The sequence below is a fragment of the Rana temporaria genome, chromosome 3 (assembly GCF_905171775.1).
Source record: "Rana temporaria chromosome 3, aRanTem1.1, whole genome shotgun sequence".
NCBI classification, from domain to species: domain Eukaryota; kingdom Metazoa; phylum Chordata; class Amphibia; order Anura; family Ranidae; genus Rana; species Rana temporaria.
In genome coordinates this window covers 461534758-461545790 of record NC_053491.1, presented here as the reverse complement: position 1 = coordinate 461545790, position 11033 = coordinate 461534758, and the positions used below count along the sequence as shown (strand labels likewise).

Below are 11033 nucleotides of genomic sequence, written 5' to 3'. Positions count from 1 at the left end.
CACATTCAACCGCAGATTTGATAGACACAGATCACTATTGTCACCGTCATTTCGAATCTTCTATCTATATTGAACTGTTGTCACTACGAAATGAAAATAAAGCATTTTTTTTGTCAGGTCTTTCGGATTTCGAACTCTGTACATAAGTTATCATTTGTTAAAATCAACGTGAAAATCCCAGAAATTCGGACGACAATGCATTCGGACGAAAAACGAATGCACATGTTTACAAAGACTTCAACCCAATCAGCTAGGGGATGTCTGCCATGATTGTGTAGGACATACCTACAGTATATACAAATGTTTCAATCTGCCCAGTTATGGTACATATTATCTGTTTGTAGACCCCACCAATCAACAAAAGAAATCTGCTGGCCAAACATATACTGTAGCTGTACTCTACCTTAATTTAGGAATGTGACAAAGTTAAAGGACTGGAAGACTGAAAAGCCTTTGTTCCCTACACCAAAAGGTAACAAGACATTTGTCTCTCTAAAAGTGTGTCTTTCCAATGGACACACTTCTAAATAATTGCACCATCAACAAATTAAATTCACAGCATCTCTATTATTTGAAGTTCTTTACAATTTTTACACAAGCCTGTGGGAAGGACTCGAGTCTCCAGCCCCCGGACATGGAGAGTCCAAGCAGAGCATCGGGAATGGTTTATGGTTAAATACTTCACACTTGTTAGTTTCTTGTTGTAGTTTAGACCAGTGCAGACTAGAATAGCTATAAGCTATACTTTGTTACTGACTTTCAGTTGCCTAAAGATAGATAAATGTCCTTTTAAATTGAGTTATTATATGTGTCTCTAACTGAAGATTTTTTATGTTTTACCAAAGCAGTTTACATTGAAGAGTAGTACTGGTTCATTAGTGAATGTGTAAAAGACTGGTAATTTTAAAGTAATACCTGTAAAGAAATCCTGTCATGAAAGATTTGGTGTCACCCCTCAGACCACGCTACATTCACTTTAGTGATAAGACAGAGGAAAAACAACAGGAAATTTGGAGGTGTAAGCCATAATGTTTATCTGATGTGCATGATTTTGTGTTTTCCATTTGGGACCCTCAATCAAATTGATTGCAATTATCAAGCGATTTAATACTGTTGTGGCTGGGACTGTTTCCATCACAAGTCTGGTCTCAGTTGCTGTGGGTGATTGGATTTTTGGATTCCATGAGAATTATCAGGACACACACTCTCTTTACACCTGAAGAAGTCCATCTGGGTGAAATGCATCTTGCCGGTGGATTATTCATTAATATTGAGTAGCCATTTAATCGGCACCACATTGGAAATGTGGGATAAAGATATCATTGTCTCTAAGTATGTTGGATGGGGTTTGATGTTCTGTAATATCTCTTATGTTGATTGTGAAGCTCTTTTAAGTTGGGGTCTATGTACCCCCTTAATTTTAGAGATTTATGGAATAAAGAAGATTGTATTAGTAAAGGGTATTAATGTTCTTCTGAGAGACCACCCACCCCTAAAATCCTTTTCTTTAGAGTGCTGTGGTTTGTTCCACAATTTGAAAAGTTACACTTATATTGAAGATATGGTGGGTTTTGATGGTTCTGTCCCATAAGAATGATATACTAGTTAATTGACGGTTATATTGATGTTCCACTACTTCCTTCAATGATTCTTGGTAGTCATGTCCATGGGTACCTCGCAGACATCACATTGTCTCCTGATCCAGCTAATTTTAGTTGGATTAGGAAATGTTCACCAAATGTTCTCATTTTACACAAATGTTCACATTTTACACAATTGTGCACTTTCATGGTTGTGTCAATAAATGGGGAATAACTATTTTATGTTCCAGCATGACTTTGTCCCTGTGCAAAAAACCATTACCATATAGACATAGCCAGCACAAAGCTCTGATATCTATAAGCTCATACAGTATACTGTGCCAAAAGCATAACATAAACTACCTACCAACTCTCCGGATGACATCCGCCCTGCACTTTTCGTCCGACGGGACACCTTCCAAGAGGCAACAAATTATTATTATTGGAATTTAAGTGACTACTTTCTAAAGCGGAAATTCACAAAATATTTCCTAACACACTTTTTGTCCTAGGTTGGTACTGCTGCTCATACAGTACAATGAGTGAGCATTATCACCCTAGGACAGGAAGTGTGGTACTGGCATGATCATCAGAAAATAAAGGTAAAAAGACCTAAAAATAAATAGAAAATGATACAGTCAACACATCTAAGCTTCAATTTATTACATTTGGATTTAGATAGGCTTATTTTTAAATGCAATACTCTTTATTGTTTTCTCCATTACCAAAACATTTGCCATAAAACATTGTATAGTAACTTACATTACATAAGGCATTTGTTGCTTTACTTTCCCACCCGTCCCCCTCCCACCCCATACCCTCCCACCCCGCCTCCCCTACACCCACCAGACATTGGTTTTGCGTGCAAGTCCATTATCCCTCTACTAAGAGGGGGCATAAATGCGATAAAAGGAGAGGAAGGAAAAGAAAAAGGAAAGAAGAAAAGAATAAGAAAAATTAGGGAAAGAAAGGAAGAAAATGAATCACAAAGGAAGCAGGAGAGAAAGTGGGGAGGTGGTGGAGAGCGAGAGTGTGCCCCCCACCATCTCCTCACAAGGGGAAGCTCATCACGTCCAACCAAGGCCTCCACATCCTCACAACCTTCTTGTAGTTGCCACGTCCAGTAAATGCCACGTTCTCCCTTCAGACTGTTGTATTATGGTTTCAACCCAATTTCCAACTGCCTGGGGGGGGTCTGTGCCTACCAATTCTGTGCGATTTATTTCTTTGCTTGGAATAGGCATCTCAGCACTTCTTCAATGGTGCCAATCCCGGCTCTAAATTTCTCCATACTTCCTAGCAGACATGTCTTAGCCTCTGGTTCTAATGTAGTCCAGAAGGTTTTGTTTATTATATCTATTATCTAGACCCAATATCTAGACCCAATATCTGAATAGTTTCAGGCATCTCCACATCATGTGGATGAAATCTCCTGTCGCCTTGCACCTGGGGCACTCGTCATCTTGTCTCCAACCAAGCTTAAACATGTTTTAGGGGTATAGTAGACTCTGTGTTAGATAGGCTTTAACTGTTAAAAATATATATTGGTTTTAGACATCAGTGAATGGATGGGTATGCATTCATCAACCAACTTTCTTACATTGTCTTTTGGTCCATCGATTGTGCACAAATAGAAAGAGCTATTGATTGACCCCAGTATTACAGCCATACACATGTAAAACATATGGAAATATTAACAAAGAAGTGACCATTGTCCTTTAAGGTGCTCTACAGGTTTAGGTGAGAACCAAAAACCAAGTGGATAGAAGATCAAACAGCCGCATATGAAAAAGACAGAAGTGTGTCACTGCCAGAGTGTGGTTGGAAGTGTGTCCAGGTGACAACAATGAGGAAGTGTCCACACTGTTGTCTGACACTTCTGTAGAAGAGGGCTGATATGTTCTTTTGCCTAAATGGGTACATATCCTCACAAACACATTCCAAATTCTTGTGTAAAGCCTTGCCAGAAGAGTGGAGGGTATTATAGCAGGAATCCATATTAATGCTCATGATTTTGGGAAGGATTGTTCAATAAGCTCATATACGATATGATTATCAGGTGTCCACAATTATTTGGCCATAATGTGAACCACTGTCTACCCTAAACTTGCATGTGTCAAATTAGAGCCATAAACAATCTACATTCTCCTCAACACCCCTTCAGAATCATAGTGAATGGGAACTGTTGAGCTGAGCATTTCCCATAGCTTTGTGTGAACATAACAAGGACCCTCGAATTACGGAGATAATGTCACCTCTAAATGGTAATGAGGCAATCAAAGGGAAGTGTGAGCACAGAAAAGACACACTTTAGAAACATACCTATCCTGTTGCTTTTTGGTGCCTCTAAACAAAGTTGTAAAGTCCCCAGATCCCTCAAATCTGTGACAGTACAGACCATGGAAAAAAAAAACTTTTTATGTGATTAGTGTTGAAAGGATTACAAATTTTACTCTTTAAACACTCCTCTTTGGACTCCCTGTTTAGATGGATCAGTAGTTATTAGCATAATACAGTAGATCGAATGCCGCATACACACGATCGGAAATTCCGACAAGAAAAGTCCGATGTGAGCTTTTGGTCGGGAAATTCCGACCGTGTGTAGGCTCCATTGGAATTTTTCTGTCGGAATTTCTGCCAAGAAAAATTTGAGAGACATTCTGTCGGAAAAAAATCCACGGTTTTGTTGTCGGAAATTCCGATCGTCTGTACGCGCCATTAGACTTTAAATATAGGAAGGTCTTCCACTGGGACCATTTTCTACAGTGTACTATATGCATTGTAATGCCTTCTGTATTGAACATCTGATTGTTACTTGTGTCACCTTATTCTGTTGAATACAATAAAAACATATTTGACTCTAAATATAGGGAGGTCTGAAATTTTTTTTTTACGGAATAAAACCCAGGATGGATGGACAGATGATAACCACCATATACATGTATGCCTTAGTCCAAGAGAACCTCTGCCATTTCAGTTTTTATACAGACGACTCGGAACCTTTCTAAAGGATGCTTCCTCGTACACCAAAGGGGTTATTTACTAAAGACAATAGGGTCCATAATGACTACAAGTGCACTGCAAGTGCACTTGAAAGTGCACTTGGAAGTGCAGTCGCTGTAGATCCGAGGGGGACATGCAAGGAGAATAAAAAAACAGCATTTTTCCTTGCACATGATTAGATGATAAAATAAGCAGAGCTTCCCCTAATTTCAGAGCTTCCCCTCAGATCTATAGCGATCTACAGCGACTGCACTTTCAAGTGCACTTTCACTCTGTAGTGCAGAGTGTATTTCCCTTTAGTAAATCAACCCTCAAGTGTCATTCAACTCACATAGAAAGAGCAAAAAGATGCCAATAGAGAAGTACCTTTTAACCATTTAATTTAAAAGTAGCTAGATTAAACTCTCAAACAACAAAGGCCAAAGGCATAACATAAACAACCCACTAACTCCAGATGACATGCGCCATGCACTTTTCGTCAGACGGGACGTCTTCCAAGAGGCAACAAATTATTATTAAAAAGAAAAAGAAATAATAGTTGCGCTCTAATTAATTAATAAATGATAGTGAATACCTGACACATAAATGGATCAATAGATAAATGGATAATTAAATCCCCACACATATACATGTGATATAAATAAATTGTGAATAAAACCTGTGAATAAAAAAGGAAGTCCAAATAATGAAATATAAGTGATTCCAAACAGATGAAAAATAGTCCTGTGTTAAAATCATGAAAAAAAGAATATTCAAGGCACAAGGTCTTTTGCACAAAAGAAATCCAAGTGAATCGGAGATACAAATTTCTTTGCAGGAAAAACCCAAATAGGAAAGTGAATCAATATGTGAATATATCAAACTTCATGTGACTCTCAAAACACCATAAATCCACCACCGAAAAAAGTGTGCGCTTACCAGCTGCACAGACCAGTATAGCCTGTAGCTTACACCCAGCCAAAGTCATTCCCTCGTGGTCGTGGTGATTCCAAGGGATAATCCGGTCACTCCACCAGCAGGGCCATCCGAGCGGGGTCACAGCTGATCAATCCTCCTCCACCAGCTGGATGATGGCTCAGGGGTAACAAATATGTCTCAGAAAAACGACACAAAATTTCTCCATCCGTTTTCATCAGATCTCACCCGATCCGATCCGCCATGGACAGATGGTGACGTATTGCCATATGTCTGATTTTGGAGGATCTGATCGGGTCGGATGTCAGCGGACATGTCTCCTATGACATCTGACGCTCCATAGGCTTGCATGGAGCGACCGTTCAGGTCCGCTGACAAAACTGACTGAATGGTCCGACCACGTGAAAGGGACCTTCGATTTTAACTGTTAAAAATATATATTGGTTTTAGACATCAGTGAATGGCTGGGTATGCATTCATCAACCAACCATCTTACATTGTCTTTTGGTCCATCGATTGTCCAAAAATAGAAATAGCTATTGATTGACCCCAGGATTACAGCTATGTAAATCAGCTGTACACAAGTAAAACATATGGAAAGATCCACAAAGAAGTGACCATTGTCCTTTAGGGTGCTCTACAGGTTTAAGTGAGGACTGAAAACCAAGTGGAGAGAAGATCAAAAAGCCGCATATGAAAAGACAGAAGTGTGTCACTGCCAGTGTGTGGTTGGGAAGTGTGTCCAGGTGACAACAATGAGGAAGTTTCCACACTTCTGTCTGACACCTCTGTAGAAGAGGGCTGATACGGCAACAGATAATGATCTAGGAACACCAAAGAGACTTCAGATAGAGACATTTATTTATACTGGTTGAAGCCCGTTCACATCACACATCATGGTCCTGCTGACAATAGAGAATGTTTTCCCATCCAGATGTTTTTGGTCAGACTGGGAAATGTTTCTATGTTTGTAAGTCCCTATGCGACACAAAAATAATCAAAATGTATTTATTTATACTCTATTTAAAGCGGATCTAATGCCAATTGTTGGTTCTGGATAGAAAAAAGAAGGATTTCAACTTCTGTCAGATTTGTATTGCTCTAGTGCAGGGGTCTCCAAACGTTGTGAACAAAAGGCCTCAAGGTTCTGAGTGATACTCTGGCTGCCAGGTCGGTGTGAGAGGCCTGTCCAGGTACACTATACCCACTCCGGCTGGAGTGGTGACAAAAGTAAAGTGTCGTTGGAAGCAGGACTGCTTCCATACTGTTGAGCCTGAATCTGCTATTTCTCCTCCTTTTACACCTCTACTATCTACCTCAAGTTTTACTGTTTACCGTGTTGGGTAAAATAAAAGCACAAGAAAAGACACCTGCTGTTTGGACATTCCATCATTGCTGCTTTCATCATCTACCCTAGACGCTCACAGAGGTAACACGTCATCCCAATCTTTTTACCAGCGGCTCCTTCAGGGGTGAGCGCTACATTAATCTGACCGTCATGATATTTGCACTTTTTGCCGTGTCATAAAAAAATTTGTCTATGCCAGTAAATGACATGATTTTTGCCAGTAAAAAAATGGTGTTGTTTGTAAATTCCATGTCTCTCCTATCTATATACAGGGCTTTTTTTAGGGGGAACTTGGGGGAACTCAGTTCCACCACCTTTGGCTCAGACCCTTTGGTGCCTGCTCACCACAATCACTTGTAAACGCAGAAGTCTGGTTTCTGTGTTTACAAGTGACAGCTATGCACTCTTTGTGTAACCCCCCTGAACTCTGCACTCTGTATGTAATGCAATCCTGGTATGTAATGCCCCATTAAGACCCTTCTACTGTTTATGAAATCTGAACGGGGTCGTGGTTGAGTTCCTGCACCTATTTTCTGAGAAAAAAGCTCTGTCTATATATAATACACTCTTCAAGTGTGCTTTAAAATGCATGGTTTTCCCTTTTATGAAGAAGAAAATAATGAAGTTATGATGTTATAATGACTGGTATAATAATGCTGTGGTGCTGGTATGAAATTATTTCCAGGGCTGGATTTTATTCCCAGTCTGGCCCTGTCCATCAGTGCAGCTTTATGTCACTGGATTAGTAAAATTACTCCTATCTTGTAAGATATTTGGATCAAATATCTTATAAGATAGGAGTTATCTTACTAATCCAGTGACATATTGTGATAGCACATATGAGGTGAGCAGGTCCAAAATATTATTGCCATCATATGCAATTAAAAGTCTTAATTGTTTCTGATGCAATTCAATATGCTCCCTCAACGACAAGGATGTTTAATACCTAGGGGCTCCAGCTTCCCTCCTCTCTTCTCTGCGCTATTGATGCAGAGCCCGGAAGGAAGTTACATATTGTAACTTCCTCCCAAGGAGGCTGCGGAGGAGGGAAGTTGGAGCATTAGGCAGTGCCACACTTAGTATCGGCGGCAGCCAGACCAGATTTATTAAGTGTGCAGTCTGTCCAAACGTCCTCACCAGCCGGTATTACCATACCGCCAGGCAGCAGTGCGGCCACTTTATGGGGGCGCCAGACTAATTTGCCTCCTGAACATTGCCCCAGTTCACCCCATAAGAATTGCACTACACTGGCTTTTGTGCCGCCTCCCTGCAAAGTGCCACCCTAGGTCTGGGCCTGCTGCAGTGTGCATGAGCCCTAAGGTGCGCAGTGGTGATAAAACTGCAGGTGAAATGATAATCCTCCACCAACACCACAACAAACCGGTCCTCTTACCCTTGGGAGTAGACCACTAAATTAAAAGTGGTCTCGTAGCGCTCAAACACTCATCAGCCTTGCTCCTGTTCACTATAGACTACACAAAACAGTTCAAATCCTGTTGTCCCCCCTGAGAGCGTCTCTGCCAGTCCCTGCCTCACTCTGCTCCTCTAGCCTCTTTCACCCTTAAAGTGATCAAATACCACCAAAAGAAAGCTCTATTTGTGGGAAAAAAGGACGCAAATTTTGTTTGGGTACTCTGGTCAGGAAGGGGGTAAAATCTTCTGGGGCTAAAGTGGTTAATGACAGATTTAAAAGAAAATGTTACCTAAAAAGTTATATGTTTATATATATTTTTACAAATTATCACACATCTTAACAGGAGTATAAATGCATTGGTGGTTCAGTGGTAGAGCCCGGGTTCGATTCCTGGCCAATGCAATGATTGCTTTTTTCCTGCAGCTCTAAATATTCTCATTTGTGGCTGATGTAGAGGAAAAAAACATCAGTGTATCAGGAGCAGCAATCAGTGATGTGTCACAGTAAGCCATGTCCCTAACAGTTATAATCACTCCCTAGGAAAACCCTAGGGAGCATCTGCTAGCGTCCGCATCAGTCGGGTTCCGCTTTTCCGAACGGAAGAAACCCTATTTTTCTTCCGTTCGGCGGAGCGGAACTGATGCAGACGGACAGACAGTCCGTCTGCATCAGGTTCCCCATAGGGGACAGCGGAGCAGAGACAGGGTGGTCCCTGCACTGTGTGCGGGGACCGCCCTATCCGCCGACAGCTGAGCGGGGATCCCCGCTGAGCCGACGGAGACACACGGAGCGGACCCGAAAACGGTCCGCTCCGTGTGAAAGAGCCCTTAGGCACTGGTGCTGGTGCCACAACACTGCAACCCCTCACAGATACTCTAGTTGGAGCGGAGGAATGAGACCTGCTGCAAAGTATTGCATCAAAAATTGTAATTACACGCCCCTGTTAAACAGGGGCAGAAAAAAATGGGCCTTAGGCACTGGTGCTGGTGCCACAAAACTGCAACCCCTCACAGATACTCTAGTTGGAGCGGAGGAATGAGCCCTGCTGCAAAGTATTGCATCAAAAATTTTAATTACACGCCCCTGTTAAACAGGGGCAGAAAAAAAATAGGCCTTAGGCACTGGTGCTGGTGCCACAATACTTACTGCAACCCCTCACAGAAACTCTGGTTGGAGAGCAGGAATGAGCCCTGCTGCAAAGTATTGCAGCAAAAATTTTAATTACACGCCCCTGTTGAACAGGGGAAGAGAAATTGGGCCTTAGCCACTGGTGGTGGTGCCCAGAACCAAAAATGTTCTTACAAGCTATCAGCATGATCATTGAGGAGGAAGAAAAAAAGTCACTCAGCATAACAGGATAGTCACTCAGCATCAGCATAGGCAGTCTTGAAGGGATCTGACATTCAAAAAAAATTATTCGGTAACATCAGCATCAGGTTCTTGGTAGCTGGTGATCCAAGATTGATTAATTTTTATGAAGGTCAGCCGATCGACTGAGTCGGTGGACAAGTGCACCTTGTGATCGGTTAGAAAGCCTCCAGCAGCACTGAATGTGCGTTCCAAAAGAACGCTGGATGCAGGACAGGCCAGTAGCTCAATTGCATACTGTGCAAGCTCTGGCCAGTGATCCATCCTCAAGACCCAGTAACCCAGAGGATTTTCGGTGGGAATGGTGTCCAAGTCTGATCTTGCCCCTAGGTATTCCTGCACCATGTAAATCAGACGCTGGCGATGGCTGCTGGAACCGATCATACCTTGGGGCTGCGGACTAAAAAAATTGTCTGAACGCATCAGTCAGACGGCCACCTTCTCCACCGCTACTTTTTTGTAAAAAGTGCTCAGGTCAGGAAGGGGGTAAAATCTTCTTGGGCTAAAGTGGTTAATGACGGATTTAAAAAAAACTGTTCCCTAAAAAATTGTATATTCTATATATTTTTACAAATTATCACACATCAACTTTTATGGTATAAATGCATTGGTGGTTCAGTGGTAGAATTCTCGCCTGCCACGCGGGAGGCCCGGGTTCGATTCCCGGCCAATGCAATGAGTACTTTTCTTTTTTCCTGAAGTTCTAAATATTCAAGTTCGTGGCTGATAACTGTAGAGGAAAAAGCCTTCATTGACTTAGATATACACAAACAAACCTAAAGGTAAATTTGTACATGTGGCAGGAGCTTTGAGCATATCTCAGTACAATGCCCTTTCAGTCTGCAGAGACAGGAGGAGCCAATCAACAAAAGTACCGTATTTTGGACTGTAGTTTTGAAGGTTTTGAGAGCACATCGTAAGTAGGGATGAGCCGAACACCCCCCTGTTCGGTTCGCAACAGAACTTGCGAACACACCAAATGTTTGTGTGAACTTTAGAACCCCGTTAAAGTCTATGGGACTCGAACATTTGAAATCTAAAGTGCTAATTTTAAAGGCTAATATGCAAGTTATTGTCCTAAAAAGTGTTTGGGGACCTGGGTCCTGTCCCAGGGAACATGTATCAATACAAAAAAAAGTTTTAAAAACAGACGTTTTTTCGGGAGCAGTGAATTTAATAATGCTAAAAGTGAAACAATAAAAGTGAAATATTCCTTTAAATTTTGTACCTAGGGGGGGTGTAAAGTTAGCATGTGAAATATCGCATGTTTCCCATCCATAGAACTGTCCCTGCGCAAAGTGTAATTTCTGAAAGGAAAAAAAGGCATTTAAAACCGGACTTGCGGCTATAATGAATTGTCAGCTCTGGCAATTCAGAGAGAATTCATTCATTAAAAAAAAAAAGC

The 11033-nt window shown here is 41.4% G+C and overlaps 1 non-coding gene across 1 annotated transcript; it reads left to right on the top strand.

Annotated features, from left to right (window-relative positions):
• The first annotated feature begins 10232 nt into the window (after window positions 1–10232).
• TRNAG-GCC lies at window positions 10233–10303 on the top strand. Its single transcript has one exon. It is a non-coding gene; the product is annotated as a tRNA-Gly (tRNA).
• The last annotated feature ends 730 nt before the right edge of the window (window positions 10304–11033 follow it).